We start from the raw sequence: 21,250 nt of genomic DNA, 5'->3' as shown, positions 1-21,250 counted from the left end.
ACTCCTGAAGAAATAAGATCAGTGATGTACTATGGGGAACAAGTATGGTAAGTAGCTAAGAGTAATAAGTGGAAGAGTCTGATAGGTTAATTCAGAAAACCTTCCTTATCAGCTATAAAATCTTTTTTTTTCTTTTTATTATTATTATTATTATTCTTATACTTTAGGCTCTATGGTACATGTGCGCAACGTGCAGGTAAGTTACATATGTATACATGTGCCATGCTGGTGCGCTGCACCCACTAACTCGTCATCTAGCATTAGGTATATCTCCCAATGCTATCCCTCCCCCCTCTCCCCACCCCACAACAGTCCCTGAAGTGTGATGTTCCCCTTCCTGTGTCCATGTGTTCTCATTGTTCAATTCCCACCTATGAGTGAGAATATGCAGTGTTTGGTTTTTTGTTCTTGCGATAGTTTACTGAGAATGATGATTTCCAATTTCATCCATGTCCCTACAAAGGACATGAACTCATCATTTTATCAGCTATAAAATCTTAAGTTGTTTAACTTCTCTACCCGCCAGGTTCTTCATCTGTAAATTGAACTAATATCGGCAATTTACCTTTATGTTGTTGAAAATTAAAGGAATCAATACATGTAAAGTACTTAAAATAGAGCCAGAACATTGCTAAGTACTATGCAAGTGTTAGCCATTTATTATTATTCTTCTCCTTGTTATTGAATGTAATGTTTACAGTAACAAAAATTGGAGTGGCTAATAAACAATTCATTTGCCAAAGATGCTTTTTCAAAATTATATAGCATACCTTGGAGTGGAGAGATGTTACAGATTGCTCTATTGCTATAATCTGTGACTTCCATGATAAGGACCAAAGTGGTGGCAAAAATGTAGAATGAGAGTAGAGAAGCAAAAATATATTTGGCAGGGGTGGGAAATGGGCAGATCTTGATAATGTGAAAGATGAAAGATAGAATTTGGGAAGCTAGAAGATTGGTGAAGCCAATTATGGTAATGAAAAAATTTATAAAGGGTGACTTGGTAGGAGATTAGAAGTATACTAAATTTAAGATGTCATTAAGACTTAAAAGAAAAATGTCCCATGTGTGACTGAGAATGTGAAAGAAAACAGAGAGGTTTGCATTAGAGATGTATATCTAGGAATTATCTGTATTTAGGTAGTTCCTGAAATCATGTGTTAATCTCAGCTTTCTGCTAAAGACTTCCAATACAGACATGGACTTGAAAAGAAGAATTTGAGGATGAATAAAGAATTCTGATTAACATAAAATTATTCAAACAACTGAGGAGAAAAATGGATGCATAACATAGGTATAACAAAATCAACAAGAACAACCTGCCTAATGGTGTATTCTGATCCCTGCTACAATTGCCCAAATTACACACCAATCTGGATATTGCCTATACTTGTAAAAAATAAATAATAATAATAAAGTACTTAAGTTTGAAATATTTTATCATTCAACTACAGTAAAACTATGTTTGAAAAGTTAGAGATGCAATATTGTATAAAATAATATTTTCTCACTCCTTAGAAAACAGGCCATTAATACCACCCTGTATAACTCTATAAAGATACATTCCATATTGTGCAATAAAGGAATTCCTGAAGAGTTGTATGCAAATATGTTATATGAAATGTATTGGGATAGTTTCATAATTTATAAAAAACCCTTCCCTATGCTTAATTATAACCTATCTGTATTGTTAATTTAGAGATCTTTTTTTTTTTTTTTAAAAAGGGATGTTGCCTACATAAAGTACGATCAAGAATAGTGGGGTATTGATGTGTCTGTTCAGTTCATCTAGTTTTCTCTGAAAATAGCTAATGTCTACTCCTGCTACCAATACATAGGAGTGAGCTCCCAGAAGTCATTTTTTTAACTTTGTGATTGCACACTCAAGATCATGGCTAATTGAACCAGATGGGAAAGCTTGATCGCAATTACTTAAATAAGAATATTTCCCCAGGGAATTTGGAATTAGGATTTAACATTAGTCAGTCTCTAATTGGAAATATAAAGTGTACATTAGCAGCTGAAGGGCAGCCATAGCTTCCTGAACAGGACAAGCAGAAAATGCCTAACTGAAGAGAAAAAAGAGAACAAAATAGATGAGCAGATATAAGCAGAGATGAGAGAGTTGGATTAACACTTACTGAAGCCTTTTCCAGCTTTGGATCCAGTCTCCTTCTGAGTCCTGGGTAAACCCTTGCCCTTCAGCTCAGTAAGGCAATTACTTATCCTCACATTCTATTTCTACGTTTTTTCTTGCCTAATCCAGTTAGATTTGGTTTTTGCTACTTACAACCAAAGGATCTTAGTTAATGGAATAATTGATATCAGGGATGAGGATGCAATTTCCAGCATGTGGAATTACTTGAAGCAAGATGAGGTGAAGCATAGTGAGAACTCCTGCTTCTCTAGCTGGGAAGCGAGCCATTTATGTAAAGAGCTAGGAAAGAAGCATTTTAGACAATTGTCTCTTTCTTCTTAATATGAAACCAATTGTACTCCATATGTAAGATTCAATAGAAAATGGTTATAAACTTCAGAATAAAAGAATGTTTTCTATACGCACTATTTAATAAGTTGCAACAAGAAAAGGGAAGATCAAATCTAGATTTATCAAGGGTTGTCAAAATTGAAACCTATGGCTATAAGTGGGATTGTATAACTGAAATCTCTGAAGTATAAGTTACAGAAAAACTATTTTATATGTAGATTGCTGTACTAAAGAGCCAAGTTCCTGATTTCCCCCTTTTAGGGTAAGGTTGATCTAGGAAGTGGAAAATTGTGGAATCTTGGTAATTTCAATGAGCAAGTGTAATAGGATCCAGATACATTAAAAGCTCAATTGCAGCAGGTTCCTTCATTGTGCTTTCCTTAGTGCTTCTCAGAATTGATTTATTCCACCCATTGTTAAGCATATTACACCACTTAAGTTGGAATATGAAATAAAGACAAGATCATGGTTCTGAGACCATTTAGGGTAGAAAACTCATTAACTAAATCATTTATTCTTCTTTCATTCAAAATTGGAGTTAAGAACACTACCACTCAAACTAAGTCACCTGGAACTTATTATGAATACATTCCTTCTTAGCAGCAGTGGTTACAGGTAAATTGTTGATTTTCTCTGTTTCTTAATTTCGTTGTTTGTAAAATAGGCCTATAAACTATATATCTGTCATTGGATTTTTGAGGAATAATACAGGTAAATGATTCAACACAGTACATGATACATAGTAAGAACACAACAAATGATAATTTTATCATCATCAACATCATCATCATCCAATAATTATTTCCAGGTGGCTTCTATGTGCCAGTCACTACTCTAGGTGCTAAGGTATAGCAACCACAAGAGAGATAAGGTTCCCATCTTTGTGGAGCTTACATTGTAGAGGAAATAGCACGTGAAGGTGAAACTAAACAAATAAAAATAAAATGTAATTCTAAAGCATTAAATGTTATAAGGAAAATAAAACAGGATACTGGGAAACAGTAATAAGTGTGGCGATGGGAAGATTAAGATCATCAGGAAAGTCTTCTGTCTTAGTTCAGGCTATTTTAACAAAATAGCTTAAACTAGGTAACTTATAAACAATAGAAATATATCGCTTACAGTCCTGGAGGCTGGGTAGTCCAAAATCAAGGTAAAAGTAGATTTGGTATCTTGCAAGGGCTGGCTCTCTGCTTCCTAGATGGTTAACTGTTTTCTCACGTAACCGAAGAGGCAAGGGAATTCCCAGGATCCTCTTTGATAAGGGCACTAATCTCATTCATGAGGGTGGAGCCCTCATGAACTCAACGATTTCCCAAAGGCCCCATTTCTTATTATTGTCACATCAGGTATTAAGTTCCAACAAGTGAACTTTGGAGGCCACCAACATTCAGACCTTAGAATCCTCTCTAAGCTGAGATCTGAATATGAGACCAGTCATGAAAAAAGGGAAGTGTTTCAAAAGAAGAAAATGGCAAATGCAAAACTCTAAGATGGGGTGGGAGGAGGGGTAATTTAGCGTTTGCGATACAAAGAAAGAAAGTCTGTATGACTAGAATGTTGTGAGTAAAAAGAAAAGAGATGCCAGATGAAGTTAAAGATCATGCAAGGTATTGAATGACCCGCTGAAAGTTTGGATTTTATTCTAAGTGCAATGGAAAACTATTGAAATGTTTTTAAGCAAAGTGTTGACAAGAAACTGATTCATATCTTGAGAAAACCATAAATTAAGTGATTGTGGATAACTAACATATTCTATTACTTTTAATCCAATTTTAGTGGCATTTGTTTTCTGAGAAGACATTCAACATAAGAGGGATGTGGCTTTGTCACTTATTAGCAATATACCCTCAGGAGAGTTACTTAAACTCAGTGAATCTAAGTATCTTTATTGATTATGAAATGTTAGGAATAATCACACTGACCTCACATGGTAGTTGAGGGTTAAGTTTAAAGTTTGATTATTCACTCAACAATTTTTTATACTTTTACTATAGGTTCAGGGGTACATGTGCAGGTTTGTTATACAGGTAAATTGTATGTCATGAGGGTTTGGTGTACAGATTATTTCACCACTCAGGTAATAAGCATAGTACCTGATAGGTAGTTTTTCAGTCCTCACTCTGTTCCCACTCTCCAGTCTCAACTAGGCCCTGGTGTCTCTTGTTCTCTTCTTTGTATCCACATATACTCAAGGTTTAGCTCCCACATATAAGTGAGAACATGCACTATTGGGTTTTCTATTCCTGCATTATTTCACTTAGGATAATGGCCTCCAGCTTCATGCATGTTGTTGCAAAGGTTATGATCTCATCCTGTTTCATGGCTACATAGTATTCTGTGGTGTATTTATCCAATCTGCTATTGATGAACATTTAGGTCGATTCTATGTCCTTGCTTTTGTGAATAGTGCTGCAGTGAGCACACAAATACATGTGTCTTTATGGTAGAATGATTTATAATCCTTTGGCTATATACCAAGTAATGGTATTGCTGAGTCGAATGATAATTCTGTTTTAAGTTTTTTAAGAAATCACCACACTGCTTTCCACAATGGCTAAACTAATTTACATACCCACCAACAGTGTGTAAGCATTCCCTTTCCTCTATAACAACTCCAGCTTCTGCTGTTTTCTGTCTTTTTAATAATAGCCATTCTGACTGGTGTGAGATGGTATCTCATTGTCGTGATTTGCATTTCTATAATGATTAGTGCTGTTGAGCATTTTTCATATGCTTGTTGTATGTCTTCTTCTGAGAAGTGTCTGTTCATGTCCTTTGCCCATTTTAATGGTTTTTTTTTGTGTTTTGCTTGTTAATTTGTTGAAGTTTCTTATAGATTTTGAATATTAGACCTTTGTCAGCTGCATAGTTTGCAAATACTTTCTCCCATTCTGTAGGGTGTCTGTTTACTCTGTTGCTATTTTCTCATGCTGTGCAGAAACTCTTTAGTTTAATTAGGTGCCGCTTGTCAATTTTTGGTTTTGTTGCAATTTCTCTTGTGGTCTTTTTCATTAAATCTTTGCAAGGACCCATGTCCAGAATGGATTTTCCTAGGTTATCTTTCAGGAATTTTAGAGATTTACATTTTACATTTAAGTGTTTAATCCACCTTGACTTAATGTTTGTATATGGTGTAAGCAGGGGGTTTCAGCCTGCTGCATATGGCTAGGCAGTTAGTCCAGCACAATTCATTAAATAAAAACTCCTTTTTACATTGCTTGTTTTTGTCCTCTTTTAAAAAGAACAGATGGTTGTAGGTGTCTGGCTTTACTTTCAGTATCTTTTGTCTGTTCCATTGATCTATGTGTCTGTTTTTGTACCAGTACCATGCTCTTTTCATTACTGTAGCCTTATAATATAGTTTGACATCAGGTAGTGTGATATCACCAACTTTATTCTATTTCCACAAGATTGCTTTGGTTATTCAGGTGCCTTTATGGTTCCACATAAATTTTGCAAGTTTTCTTCTAGTTCTGTGAAGCATGTCATTGGTGGTTTGATTGGAATAACATTGAATCTGTAAATTGCTTTGGGCAGTGTGGCCATTTTAATGAGACAAATTATTTCCATCCATGAGCATAGAATGATTTTCCATTTGTTTGTGTGACCTTTGATTTCTTTCAACACTGTTTTGTAATTCTCATTCTAGAGGTCTTTCACCTCCTTTGTTTGCTGCATTTCTAGATATTTTATTCTTTTTGTGGCTTTTGTGAATGTGATTTCATTCTTGATTTGGCTATCAGCTTGGTCAGTGTTTGCATGTAGAAATGGTACTGATTTCTGTACATTGATTTTGTATCCTGAAACTTTGCTGCACTTGTTCATCAGATCTAGGAGATACTGGGCAGATACCATGGGAGTTTTCTAGATATATAATTATATCATCTGCAGAGTGATAGTTTGACTTCCTCTCTACCTATTTGGATGCTTTTTATTTATTTCTCTTGCCTGATTACTCTGGCTAGGACTTCCAATACTATGTTGAATAGGAATAATAAGAATGGGAATCTTTGTCTTTATCTGATTCTCGAGGGGAATGCTTCCAGCTTTTGTCTGTTCAGTATGATGTTAGCTATAGTTTTGTCATAGAAGGCTTTTATTATTTTGAGGTATGTTCCTTTAATGCCTAGTTTGTTGAGGGTTTTTAATGTGAAGTGATGTTGAATTTTCTCAAAATCCTATTGTGCATCTATTGAGATGATTATGTGCTTCTTGTTTTTGGTTATGTTCATGTAATGAATCACATTTATTGATTTGTGTATGTTGAACCAACCTTGAATCCCCTGGATAAAGCCAAGTTGACTGGCTGATTAGCTTTTAGATGTGCTGCTGGATTTGGTTTGCTAGTATTTTGTTAAATATTTTTGTGTCTATGTTCCTCAATATTTGCTGGAACTTTTATTGTTTTTCTTGTGTCTCTGCAAGGTTTTGGTACCGGAATGATGCTGGCCTTGTAGAATGAGTGATGGAGGTGTCCATCCTCTTCATTTTTTTGAATAGTTTTTGTAGGTTTGATACCAGCTCTTCTTTATACACCTGGTAGAATTCATCAGTGAATCTGTCTCATCCTGGGCTTTTCCTGGTTGGTAAGCTTTTTATTACTGATTCAATTTCAAAATTCATTTTTGGTCTCTTCAGGGATTCAATTTCTTCCTGGTTCAACCTTAAGAGGTTGCATGTTTCCAGTAATTTATTAATTTCTTCTGAGTTTTCTAGTTTGTGCACATAATAGCCTCTGACAGCTTTATGTGTTTCTGGAGTATCAGTGGTAATGTCCCCTTTGCAATTTCTGATTGAGTTTATTTGGCTCTTCTCTCTTTATTATTAGTCTAGCTATTGGCCTATCTTATTTTATTTATTATAAACCATCACTGTGATTCATTGATTTACTGTATAGTTTCCCATATCTCATTTTCATTCAGTTCAGCTCTAATTTTGGTAATTTCTTGTCTTCTGCCAGCTTTGTGGTTGGTTTTCTCTTCTTCTTCTAGTTCCTCTAGGCATGATATTAGGTGCTTCATTTATGATCTTTCTAGCTTTATTATTTCAGTATTTAGCACTATACACTTTCCTCTTAACACTGATTAAGCAGTGTCCCAGAGGTTCTGGCATGTTGCATCATTGTTCTCATTAGTTTCAAAGACTTTCTTGATTTCTGCCTTAATTTCATTGTTCACCTAAAAGCCATTCAGGAGCAGGTTGATTAATGTAATCGTATAGTTTTGAGCAATCCTCTTAGTATTGATTTCTATTCTAATTGCATTTGATCCAGTAGTGTGGTTGGTATCATTTCAGTTTTCTGAATTTGCTGAGAATTGTTCTATATCCTATTATTCGCTCAATTTTATATTATTTGTCATATGCAGGTAGTAATTATGTGTATTGTATTGTTTTGGAGTGGAAATTCTGTAGATGCCTGCTAGGTCCATTTGGTCAAGGGTTGAATTCAGTTCCCAAATAGTTCTGTTAGTTTTCTGCCTCAATGACCTGTCTAATACTCTCAGTGGGATATTGAAGCCTAACACTATTATTGTGTGGTTATCTAAGTCTCTTCATAGTTTTCTAAGAACTTGTTTTATGAATATGGATGCTCCTGTGTTTGTGCATATATATTTATGATAGGTCTTCTTGTGGAATTGAACCCTTAACCATTATGTAATGCCCTTTTTTCCTTTTTTGATCATTGCTGGTTTAATGTCTGGTTTGAAATTAGCATAACAATCCCTCCTTTTATTCTATTTTCCATTTGCTTAGTGGATTTTTCTCCATCTCTTTACTTTGAGCCTATGTGTGTCACTGCTTGTGACATGGGTCTGTTGAAGACAGCATAACACTTAGGTCTTACTTCTTTATCCAACTTGTGACTATGTGCCTTTTAATTGGGGACATTTAGTCAATTTACATTCAAGTTTAATATTGATATGTGTGGACTTGAACTTGGCATCATGTTTGTTAGCTGACTATTATGCATAATTGATTGTGTAGTTGCTTTATCATGTCAGTGGTCTATGTACTTCAGTGTGTTGTGGTGTCTGGTAATGGTTTCTTCTTTCCTATTTAGCACTCTCTTAAGGACTTCTTGTAAGGCAGGTCTGATGGTTTCAAATCTCCTCAGCATTTGCTTGTCTGAAAAGAATTTTATCTCACCTTTGCTAATGAAGCTTAGTTTGGCTGGATATAAAACTCTTGGTTGAAATTCCCTTTTTTAAAAAGAATGCTGAATATAGGCCCCAAATCTCTTCTGGTTTGTAGGATTTCTGCTGAAAGATCTGCTGTTAGCCTGATGGGGGTTACCTTTGTAGGTGACCTGCTGCTTCTCTCTATCTTCTTTTAACATTTTGTAGTTTGTTTCAAACTTGGAGAATCTGATGACTGTGTGTCTTGGTGAAGCTCATTTTGTATAGTATCTCACAGGGGTTCCCTGTGCTTCCTGAATTTAAATGTTGGTTTCTCTAGTGAGGTCGGGGAAACATTCATGAATAATATTCTCAAATATGTTTGCCAAGCTACTTGCTTTCTCTCCTTCTCTCTCAGGAAAACCAATGTGTCATAGATTTGGTCTCTTCGTATAATCCCATATTCTCAGAGCTTTTTTTCCATTGTTCTTTATTTTTGCCTGACCGAGTTAATTCAAAGGCCCTTTGATCTCTGAAAATATTTCCTCATTTTGGTTTATTCTGCTGTTAATTTTTGCCATTGTATTATGAAATTATTGAAATGAATTTTTTAGCCCTATCAGATCAGATTTTTTTTCTTAAAATGGTCATTTCATGTTTCAGCTCATGTATCATTTTATTGTATTTCTCAGATTCCTTGGACTGGAACTTGATGATCTTCATTCCTATCTGTATTGTAAATTCTATGTCTTTCATTTCAGCCATTTTACCCTGTTAAGAACCATTGCTTGCAAAATAGTTTGGTTGTTTGGAGGTAAGAATACGCTCTGGATTTTTGAGTTGTCACAGTTCTTATGCTTGTTTTCTCATCTGTGTGGTCTGAAATTTCTTCAATCTTTGAAGTTGCTGTCCTTTAGATATTTTTGTTTGTTTGTTTTTGCTTTTATCTTCTTTGATGACCTTGGGGATTTAATTGTGGTATAAGTTGGGTTCATTCAACTGGCTTCATTTCTGGAAGCTTTTAGGGAGACAAGGCTCAGCTCAGCACACCTGGGCTGCATGTTGTAACTCTGGGGGTGCAGGTACCAGGCACCTGGCTTTCTTCTTTAACCCCTGCAGGTTAAGAACCTGCTGCACTGGATGGCCTGAGGTGTTCCTGGTCCACTGGCCACAACACTTCAATGGAGGATTCTGGCCAAATTTATTCTTTGGTGAGGTAACAATGGAAGCCATGCTCATGTATACATGACAGCAGCCATAGGTGAGTGATAGAGTACATGCATGCTAGCCAGAGAGGGGAACTGGGGGGAGCAGGTTTGTTGGTATCTATACTAGCACTCATGCTGGAGGTTGCAGCCCTGGTGCAGGGGCAGGATGCTGGTGGAGCTGGGGTTGCCATTACCCTTTTGTGTCTTTGAGCCAGTGGCAGAGGTGTAGTGGGATGCCCATGTGTCAGTGGGGTAAGGTGGAAGGGTGTGCTCATGGTGGCAGTGGGGGCACAGTGGGCTGTGCACTCACATGCACGTCAGCAGAGGAGGTGAGGTCTGCCTGCATCCATGCACTAGCAAAGCAATGGGGAGGCCATGGGTAAGTGTATGCCACCAAAATGATGTGGGGAGGCTGCTGTGTGGGGAAGCTGTGGGTGAGCTGGTGCATGTCAGTGGGGGCTAGTCTGCTGGAGCTCTCCCATGGTCAGGTGTACTCTGCTGTTGAAGGAGCTATGATGAGGGCCCCTGGGAAGCACCCTGGTTGTGTATCTGAGGTTGCACTGCCAGTGAATGTGGCCAGGATGGAGCTCCGGAATAGGTCATTCAACAGGGGTTGCTCAGATTGAACTGTCCTCGTCCCACAGGGAATAGTTCTTGCTCTGTCCCAGTCCAACCGTCACACTAATGCTAAAGTCTCCCAGAGGAGTGTAGCAAGCACTGGGGGATGGGTGTCCTTGGCCAAGCTCCACTGTAGCCCTTTATGTACTAAGCCCTTTGTGCTCCACACAGGCTGAAGTCTTTCTCCTGCTACCTCTCTAAGCAGCTCACTGCCAGCTCCAGTGTCCATGAGGTTTGTGGAGTCTACTGCTGCTCAGATTCTGAAGATATGTGGTGAGAGAAGTCTACTCTTTGCCTGATCAACTCACCCCATCCTCAGGAGTCGCTAGGGCCCAGGAATGAGTCCTGATGTTCAGCCACCCTGTGTAGGGTTCCCAGATTTCCCCTTTAGCTCAGCATTTTGCAACCTCCCTCCATTTACTCTCAATTTCTTCCCTTCAAAGATCTGCTTAGAGTGTGCCAGACTTCTCAATGCCCTGGTCTCTCTGTGAGAGATGTTCCTCCTGGCTGTGTCTAGTAAGCCATATGGAATTCTATATAGCAAATATGTATTATGCTTTTATTATGTGTCAGGTACTGTTTCAGGAGCTAAAGATATAGCAATGACTATAGTGAAGTGCTGGACTTTATGGAGCTGACATTCAAATGAATAAGACAGAAAATAAAAACAAGTATTAGGCTGGTGCAAAAGTAATTGCAGTTTTTGCCATTGAAAGTAATGGCAATGTCACTGAAAGTAATTGTTTTTGCCATTATTTTCAATGGCAAAATCCACAATTACTTTTCCACCAATCTAATACTATTTAGGTTTATTATAATACAAGCTACAAAAAAGAGTAATTCAGAGTAAAAGAATTGATAGTGGTCAAAAAAGCTCCTCTAAGAAGTTGTCAGATCTCTTAGGCAATGTTCTAAATGACAAGAGAGAGTGAGCCATGCAAATATCTAGGGAAGAAATTTCTGGACAGAGAAAACTGCTATTTAAAAATCTTGAGATATATGATAGAGTTCTACTTGGTGAACTTAAGGGACATCAAGATCTGCATTGTTTGAGGTCAAAGAGTAAAAAGAAGAGTAGTAATGGATGAGATCAGAGAAATAACCTGGGACAAGATTATATAGAACAATGTAGGTCAAGATAAAAATCTTGGAGAGTGACATAATCTGAATTACATTTGTACAGAAACAGTGGGGGCTGGCTAGAGAACAGATTTTTGAGTATGTTGTATTTGATATGACTTTTAAACTTACAATTAGGGATTTGCTAATATATGAAAGAATGAGCATCATGACTTAAGATCTGAGATATTAGAGAAGTTACTATGCCTCTTATTTTGTAAAAAAAGGATATTCAGGCTGGGTGTGGTGGCTCACGCCTGTAATCCCAGCACTTTGGGAGGCCAAGGCGGGCAGATTACCTGAGGTCGGGAGTTCAAGACCAGCCTGACCAATATGGAGAAACCCCATCTCTATTAAAAATACAAAAATTAGCTGGGTATGGTGGTGCATGCCTATAATCCCAGCTACTCAGGAGGCTGAGGCAGGAGGATCACTTGAACCTGGGAGGCGGAGGTTGTGGTGAGCCAAGATCACGCCATTGCACTCCAGCCTGGGTAACATGAGCAAAACTTCGTTTAAAAAAAAAAAAAAAGATGTTCAAGTTATTATTGCATTGCCTGGCTCATGGTATGTGCCAATTACATGTTAATTTTCATCACCCCTTCCTTAATTTGATTACTATTAGGTGATATGCTATATAATATAAAGGTGGAGATCTCTTTAATAAAATATCCCTTTCATTACTTATCTTCATCACTTATTTTTTGCATCTGTATAACAGTAACTTATCTAAATTTGACAAATTAGATAAACAAGTCCATTGCATTATTTTTATGTGGAACATTGGTTAAATCATTCCAACTGGCCCAGATTATGTTTGAACTAAAGTTCACAAATAACACCAGTTATAATGACAGGTGTGAAGCAAAATCTCCTTCTCTTCTTCCCTCTCTTCTTTTCTTTTTCCTTTCTTCCTTTCTCAAGAAAATTCTAAATCATTGCCTAAATTTTCTGATTAAATTAGGCTATGATTTCTCTGTGCGAGGCTATCCACGTATACCACTCACACATCTTTCTATCATTTATAAAAATTATATTGGAAGAAATAACACACACAGCAGCTATCTTTTATTAAACTCTTGTTAGTGTTCCTACATGAAACTAGGCATTTTTCATCAATTGTGTAATTTTATCCTCACTAAAAATAATTAAAGTGGCTATTACTTTCTCCATTTTATAATGACAAAACTGAGTTTTACATAATTTAATTAACTTTACCAAAGTTATATATTTATATACAAATATATGTATGTATATACACACATTTAAGAATTTTGGGTCTATAATTTTTAAACAGTTGTGTCTAAATGTTTTAAAAGGATGAACACAACTAAGAAAAGATATAGGTAGCAGGCTAATTAAAAATTAAAATTTCTTATGACACAAATTTGGAAGGATCATTACAAAGTTACATAAAAAATTCAGGATTGAAATTGATTTAAGAAAATAGAATTCTAGGCAAAGAACAGTATACCATTTCCTCAAGCTTGCATTACAGCTGGGGTCCCCAAACACCAGGCCAAAGACCAGTAACAGTCCATGGCCCGTTAAGAACCGAGCTACATAGCAGAAAGTGACCAGTGGGCAAATGAGCATTACTGCCTGAGTTCCACCTCCTCTCAGATCATTGGCAGCATTAGATTCTCATAGGAGCATGATCCCTATTATGAACTGTGCATGTGAAGGATCTAGGTGTTATGTCCCTTATGAGAATCTCATGCCCGATGATCTGAGGTGGAACAGTTTTATCCTGAAACCATCCCTTTCTACTCCAGTCTGTGGGAAAATTGTCTTCCATGAAACTGGTCCCTGGTGCAGTTGCAGACAGCTGTATTACTGGATAGTAATCTTGTAAATAATCCTGCAAGTTGTATAACAAAGGGTTCCATCCCAAATAAGTTTAGTAAATATTGGTTTAAAGAAAATTAAAAGTCTTTATTTACTTCAAGACTTCAATTTAATTTAGTGCTGTTAGTTCATGTAAAATATCACTTTCTAGGAAGTTTACTGATGTCCTCAACTATGAAATGCTAGAAAACAATAGGATAGATTGATGGATGAATAAAAGAATGGAGAGTTGAAGATATGTGATAAAACTAGTCAAATGGTAATGGTAGCATTTAGGTGGTAACTATACATGTATGCGCACTATTTTTTTTTCAAATTTACCATATGTTTGAAAATATTTCTAAGCACATTCTAGACAAATGTTCTTTAAAAACCTCTTCTCTCCAAACTTCTAACAATATTAGTAGACAATTAAAAAACATTTTTAAAAGACAGTCATGATCAAAAGTAAAATAAACATCAATGGATCAGAAATGGAGCAGAAACACACATTGATAAGGAGGACCTAGATCTATAAACTCAGTACCTGGACCCATGGATCTCAGAAGCCATAAGCAGAAATAGGTGGCACAGAGACCAACTGCTATGAATTAATAAAGACTGACTCCTCTCTATGACTATTAGGGATTGAGGCTGAGTTCAACAGCATGAACTCCCCCACATTCCCACAATATTGCTACAAAGTTTGCAGGCCATTGCAAATGGCCATAGCCATTGTCAATCTGTTGACAAAGGAGACAGGACAGAGCAAGACAACATCTGCTCTAGAACAAGCTCCCTGGTTTTCCTCCAGGAGGAGAGATATCCATCCAATAGGTTGAGACCTGGTTTTGATCAGAGAAGCTTGGTGGTCTTGGTAGAAACAAGCGTAAAATATTCTAGACATGAAGGGACAAGAGCAGAGAAAAAAAAAAAAAACACACTCATCAAAAAAAAAAAAAGAAAAATTAAAAACGGACAAAAATGCTGCCAGAGATAAACCTGTAAACTAAAATTCCACAGCAGGTGGTAAAACAAAGGTCATAAAAAATAGATAACAAATATTTTCTCCCATTCTGTAGGTTATCTGTTTAATATTTTGATGGTTTCCTTTGCTGTAAAGAAGCTCTTCAGTTTAATTAGTTCCCAATTGTCAATTTGTGCTTTTTGTTGCATTTGCTTTTGAGGTCATAGTCATAAATTATTTGCCTAGGCCAATACCAGAATAGTTTTCTCTCTGTTTTCTCCTGGGATATTTCTAGTTTCAGGTCTCACATATATAAGTTTTTTAGTCCATCTGGAGTTAATTTTTTTTTCTTTTTCTTTTTTTTATTATACTTTAAGTTCTAGGGTACATGTGCACAACGTGCAGGTTTGTTACATATGTATACATGTGCCATGTTGGTGTGCTGCACCCATTAACTCATCATTTACATTAGGTATATCTTCTAATGCTATCCCTCCCTCTTCCTCCCACCCCACGACAGGCCCCAGTGTGTGATGTTCCCCTTCCTGTGTCCAAGTGTTCTCATTTGTTCAATTCCCACCTATGAGTGAGAATATGTGGTGTTTAGTTTTTTGTTCTTGTGATAGTTTGCTGAGAATGATGGTTTCCAGCTTCATCCATGTCCCTACAAAGGATATGAACTCATCCTTTTTTATGGCTGCATAGTATTCCATGGTGTATATGTGCCACATTTTCTTAATCCAGTCTATCACTGTTGGACATTTGGGTTGGTTCCAAGTCTTTGCTGTTGTGAATAGTGCCACAATAAACATATGTGTGCATGTGTCTTTATAGCAGCATGATTTATAATCCCTTGGGTATATACCCAGTAATGGGATTGCTGGGTCAAATGGTATTTCTAGTTCTAGATCCCTGAGGAAATGCCACACTGACTTCCACAATGGTTGAACTAGTGTACAGTCCCACCAACAGTGTAAAAGTGTTCCTATTCCTCCACATCCTCTCCAGCACCTGTTGTTTCCTGACTTTTTAATGATTGCCATTCTAACTGGTGTGAGATGGTATCTCATTGTGGTTTTGATTTGCATTTCTCTGATGGCCAGTGATGATAAGCATTTTTTCATGTGTCTTTTGGCTGCATAAATGTCTTCTTTTGAGAAGTGTCTGTTCATATCCTTTGCCCACTTTTTGATGGGGTTGTTTGTTTTTTTCTTGTAAATTTGTTTGAATTCTTTGTAGATTCTGGATATTAGTCCTTTGTCAGATGAGTAGATTGCAAAAATTTTCTCCCATTTTGTAGGTTGCCTGTTCACTCTGATGGTAGTTTCTTTTGCTGTGCAGAAGCTCTTTAGTTTACTTAGATCCCATTTGTCAATTTTGGCTTTTGTTGCCATTGCTTTTGGTGTTTTAGACATGAAGTCCTTGCCCATGTCTATGTCCTGAATGGTATTGCCTAGGTTTTCTTCTAGGGTTTTTATGATTTTAGGTCTAACATTTAAGTCTTTAATCATCTTGAATTAATTTTTGTATAAGGTGTAAGGAAGGGATCCAGTTTCAGCTTTCTACATATGGCTAGCCAGTTTTCCCAGCACCATTTATTAAATAGGGAATCCTTTCCCCATTGCTTGTTTTTCTCAGGTTTGTCAAAGATCGGATGGTTGTAGATGTGTGGTATTATTTCTGAGGTCTCTGTTCTGTTCCATTGGTCTATATCTCTCTTTTGGTACCAGTACCATGCTGTTTTGGTTACTGTAGCCTTGTAGTATAGTTTGAAGTCAGGTAGCATGATGCCTCCAGTTTTGTTCTTTTGGCTCAGGATTGTCTTGGCAATGCGGACTCTTTTTTGGTTCCATATGAACTTTGAAGTAGTTTTTTCCAGTTCTGTGAAGAAAGTCATTGGTAGCTTGATGGAGATGGCACTGAATCTATAAATTACCTTGGGCAGTATGGCCATTTTCACGATATTGATTCTTCCTACCCATGAGCATGGAATGTTCTTCCATTTGTTTGTATCCTCTTTACTTCGTTGAGCAGTGGTTTGTAGTTCTCCTTGTAGAGTTCCTTCACATCCCTTATAAGTTGGATTCTTAGGTATTTTATTCTCTTTGAAGCAATTGTGAGTGGGAGTTCACTCATGATTTGGCTGTTTGTCTGTTATTGGTGTATAAGAATGCTTGTGATTTTTGCACATTGATTTTGTATCCTGAGACTTTGCTGAAATTGCTTATCAGCTTAAGGAGATTTGGGGCTGAGATGATGGGGTTTTCTAAATATACAATCATGTCATCTGCAAACAGGGACAATTTGACTTCCTCTTTGCCTAATTGAATACCCTTTATTTCTTTCTCCTGCCTGATTGCCCTGGCCAGAACTTCCAACACTATGTTGAATAGGAGTGGTGAGAGAGGGCATTCCTATCTTGTGCCAGTTTTCAAAGGGAATGCTTCCAGTTTTTGCCCATTCAGTATGATATTGGCTGTGGGTTTGTCATATATAGCTCTTATTATTTTGAGATATGTCCCATCAATACCTAATTTATTGAGAGTTTTTAGCATGAAGGGCTGTTGAATTTTGTCAAAGGCCTTTTCTGCATCTATTGAGATAATCATGTGGGTTTTGTCTTTGGTTCTGTTTATATGCTGGATTACGTTTATTGATTTTCATACGTTGAACCAGCCTTGCATCCCAGGGATGAAGCCCACTAGATCATGTTGGATAAGCTTTTTGATGTGCTGCTGGATTCAGTTTGCCAGTATTTTATTGAGAATTTTTGCATTGATGTTCATCAGGGATATTGGTCTAAAATTCTCTTTTTTTGTTGTGTCTCTGCCAGGCTTTGGTACTGGAGTTAATTTTTATATATGGTGAGTGGTAGGAGTCCAGTTTCATTTTTCTGCATATAGCTAGCCAGTCGTCCCTGTACAATTTATTGAATACAACGTCCTTTCTCCATTTTTTATTTTTTTGACTTTGTCAAAGATCAGTTGGTTGTAGGTCTATAGCTTTATTTCTGGGCTCTCTATTCTGTTCAGTTGATCTATGTGTCTATTTTTGTACCAGTACAATGCTGTTTTGCCTGCTATATATCCTTGTAGTATAGTTTAAAGTTGAGTAATGTTATGCAAAGGACTGATATTCAGATTAGATAAAGATCTTAAACAAATAAACAAGCAAAAAAATGAATAACCCCATTAAAATGTGAGCAAAAGATGAAAAGACACTTCTTAAAAAGAAGACATTCAAGTGGCCAATGAACATTTGGAAAGATACCCAACATTACTATCATCAGATAAATGTAAATTAGACCACAATAAAATGACACTTCACACCAAGAGTGGCTATTATTAAAAAGTCAAAAAATTATAAATGTTAGTGAAGATCCAGAGAAAAAGGAATACTTACATACTCTTGGTGGGAATGCAAATTAGTTTATCCCCTTCGAAAAGCAGTATGGAGATTTCTCAAATAACTAAAGGTAGAACTACCATTTGACCCAGTCATCTCACTACTGAGTATCTACCCCCAAAAATCACAATTCATTATTTTTAAAAAGACACCTGCACTTGTACCTTTATCACAGCACTGTTTGTAATACCAAAGTCATGGAATCAACCTAAGTGTTCATCGTGGTTCATTGGATGAAGAATGTGGTACATACATACTATGGAATACTATGCAGCCACAAACAATAATGAAATCATGTTCTTTGCAGCAACATGAAGGGAGCTTAAGGCCACTATGCTAATTGAAATAACTCAGAAACAGAAAATCAAATACCGTGTACATTCTCATTTATAAGTGGGAGCTAAATAATGGGTACATGTGGACATAAATATGGAAGTAATAGACACTGGGGACTCCAAGAAGCAGAAGGTAGGGAGAAGGGGAAGGATTGAAAATTTATCTAGTAGGTATTATGTTTAATATTTGGATAATGGCTTGAATAGTTTCCTAAATCCTAACCATATGCAACGTTTCCATGTAAAAAACCTGCACATGTAACCCTTTGAATCTAAAATTAAAAAAAAAAAAAGACCAACTAACAAATGGGAGAATTAACTTATAAGCAGTTCCACAAAATAGAACCATCTTCCATAAATAATACTTAGATGAATATGTTTAATTGGGAATAAAAGAGATTTTTATAAACCTTAAAAAACATGTCTACCCAAATTCTGCATCCAACAATATACCTAACTTATTGTTGTATTTTGGGGACAAGGATAAAAACACCTGATCTGAGATGTAAGAGTAAACTTATGAAGACAAATAGGACAGAATATTTAAAGGGAACCATGGTAGAAAGTCTAGACAAATTAAACTTTATATAGTACTAAGTGTATACCCCATGATTAATTATTTGCATTACTTCCATTTACAGATTAGCTGTCACTATTTTTTTTTCATTTTGTTCCTCCAATTATTGGCATGCTAACATTTATAGTGCAATTTATAGTATACCACAGCAACTACAGCACTGGACACCCAGTGCAGATTGCAAATACTAATGCTAATCTCAGCTGCCAGGCACAGATTACAGCAGTTACATGTCCCCCAGGAACCAGGACAGCCTCAAACCGCTAACATGACCACCAACATCCAGCATAAGTCAAAGTAGCTGTTGTGGTTCTTAGCAGAAGGCAAGGAATCTCAGCAGACAGTGCAAACCTTGGCAGAGGGTGCACTTCTCAAACGCTACCCCAGTTCTGTGGGGCTGAGAGAAGGCACACAATTTGGGGATTTCTCCTTCAAGAGGAGGAAAGAGAAATGGAACTTACTCGCAGTGTTCTGTCACCCAATGCACTTCTCTGGTTAAAATGAAAGAGCAGCTCTTAGTATTCAACACAGCTCAATGGGATTGGAAGAAGGTTCACAATATAGAGTTTTCTTCTTCAGGAGAAAGAAAGGGAAGTAAAGATAATATTCGACATAGAAATGTTAATGTCCTACCCCAAGGAAAACTGATGAGTGATTCTAAGTTCCGGGCAGAACTCCAAGGGACTGGGAGAAGGCATAAACTCCCGAAACTTCTCCTAAAAAGGAATGGAAAGAAGTGGAATGTGCACATTTATTAAAAAGGTTTGAGAGACACACTCCGAATCTCCAGCTGAGATAATTGGTGAAGTTCTTTGCATGCTGAAGCCAGTCTGGAAAGAATAGAAGAGGTGATTGATGCTTCAAATATTCAGATGCCAAAAGCAATTGAGTACAGAGAATCAGGAAAATATCACACTACCAAAAAAAATCTCCAGGAACTAATCCTAAAGAAATGGAGATCTATGAATTTTGTAACAAATAATTTAAAATAATAGTCTTAAAGAAACTCAGTGAACTGCAAGACAACACAGATAGGCAACTAAAAAAAATCAGGAAAATTGAAAGGAATAAGAATATCAACAAAGAGGCCGGGCGCTGTGTGGTTCACGCCTGTAATCTCAGCACTTTGGGAGGTCGAGGTAGGTGGATCATTTGAGGCCAGGAGTTTCCCAGCCTGGCCAACATGGCAAAACCCTGTCTCTACTAAAAATACAAAATAAATAGCCTGACACAGTGGCACACCAGCCTGGGCAACATGGTGAAACCCTGTCTCTACAAAAATATACAAAAAAAAATTAGCTGGGTGTTGTAGCAGGCACCTGTAGCCCCAGCTACTAGGGAGACTGAGGTGGGAGGATCACCTGAGCCCATGAGGTGGAGGTTGCGGTGAGCCAAGATCATGCCACAGCAGTCCAGCCTGGGTGACACAGTGACAGAGTGAGACCCTGTGGCAAAAAAAAAAAAAAAAAAGAAAAAGAACAACCCTACATTTAAAAATACGAAAGACAATAAAGTAAGTGAACTTTACAATTTAAGGGACTAGACAAAAAGAACAAACTAAGCTCAAAGTTAACAGGAGGAAGGCAATAACAAAGATAAAAGCACAAATAAATGAAATAGAGACTAAACATTTAGATAAACAATACTGACACACTTTTAGCTAACATAATAAAAAGTGAAAAGATTCAAATACAATTAGAAATAAAAAAGAAAACATTACACTTGATGCCACAGAAATAAAAGAAAATTTATACGAGACTACCATAAACAATTATGCATCAAAAATTGGATAACCTACAAGAAATGAAAACATTTTTGGAAACATATGAACTAGCAAGACTGAATGATGAAAAAGTAGAAAATCTGAACAAACCAATAATGAGTAAGAATATTGAATAACCCTAATCAAAAGCTTCCCAGCAAAGAAAAGCTCAGGACCAGGCACTTTCACTGGTGAACCTAACCAATTATTTAAATAAAAATAATGCCAATCATCACAAACTCTTCCAAAAAATTAAAAAGAAGGGAATACTTCCAAACTCATTGTATGAGACCAGAATTTCCCTGATACCAAAGCCAGACAAAGACAAAACACAAAAAGCCTATTACAGGCCAATATTCCTGATGATCATACATGCAAAAATCCTTACTAGCAAACTGAGTTCAGCAGTATATTAAAAAGATCATACACCATGACCAAGTGAGATTTATCACTGGATACAAAAATAGTCTAATATATGCAAATCAATAAATGTGGTGCATCACATTAACATATTTAAAAATAAAAACCACATGATCATCTTAATATTTGCAGAAAAAGCATTTGACCAAATTCAACAATGTTTTATGATAAAAATACTCAAGAAACTAGGTATAAAAGAAATTTACCTGAACATAATAAAGACCATATACAACAAGACCACACCTAACATTATATTCAATGGTGAAACAATGAAGGCTTTTCCTCTAAGATCAGGAACAAGATAAAAAATGCAACTCTTGTCACTTGTATCAAAAATAGTACCAGAAGTCTTAACCAGAGCAATTAGGCAAGGAAAAGAGAAAACAAAATTGGAAAGGAAGAATT

The sequence above is a fragment of the Pongo pygmaeus genome, chromosome X (genome assembly GCF_028885625.2).
Source record: "Pongo pygmaeus isolate AG05252 chromosome X, NHGRI_mPonPyg2-v2.0_pri, whole genome shotgun sequence".
NCBI lineage: Eukaryota > Metazoa > Chordata > Mammalia > Primates > Hominidae > Pongo > Pongo pygmaeus.
Note: the sequence above shows the minus strand (reverse complement) of the source record.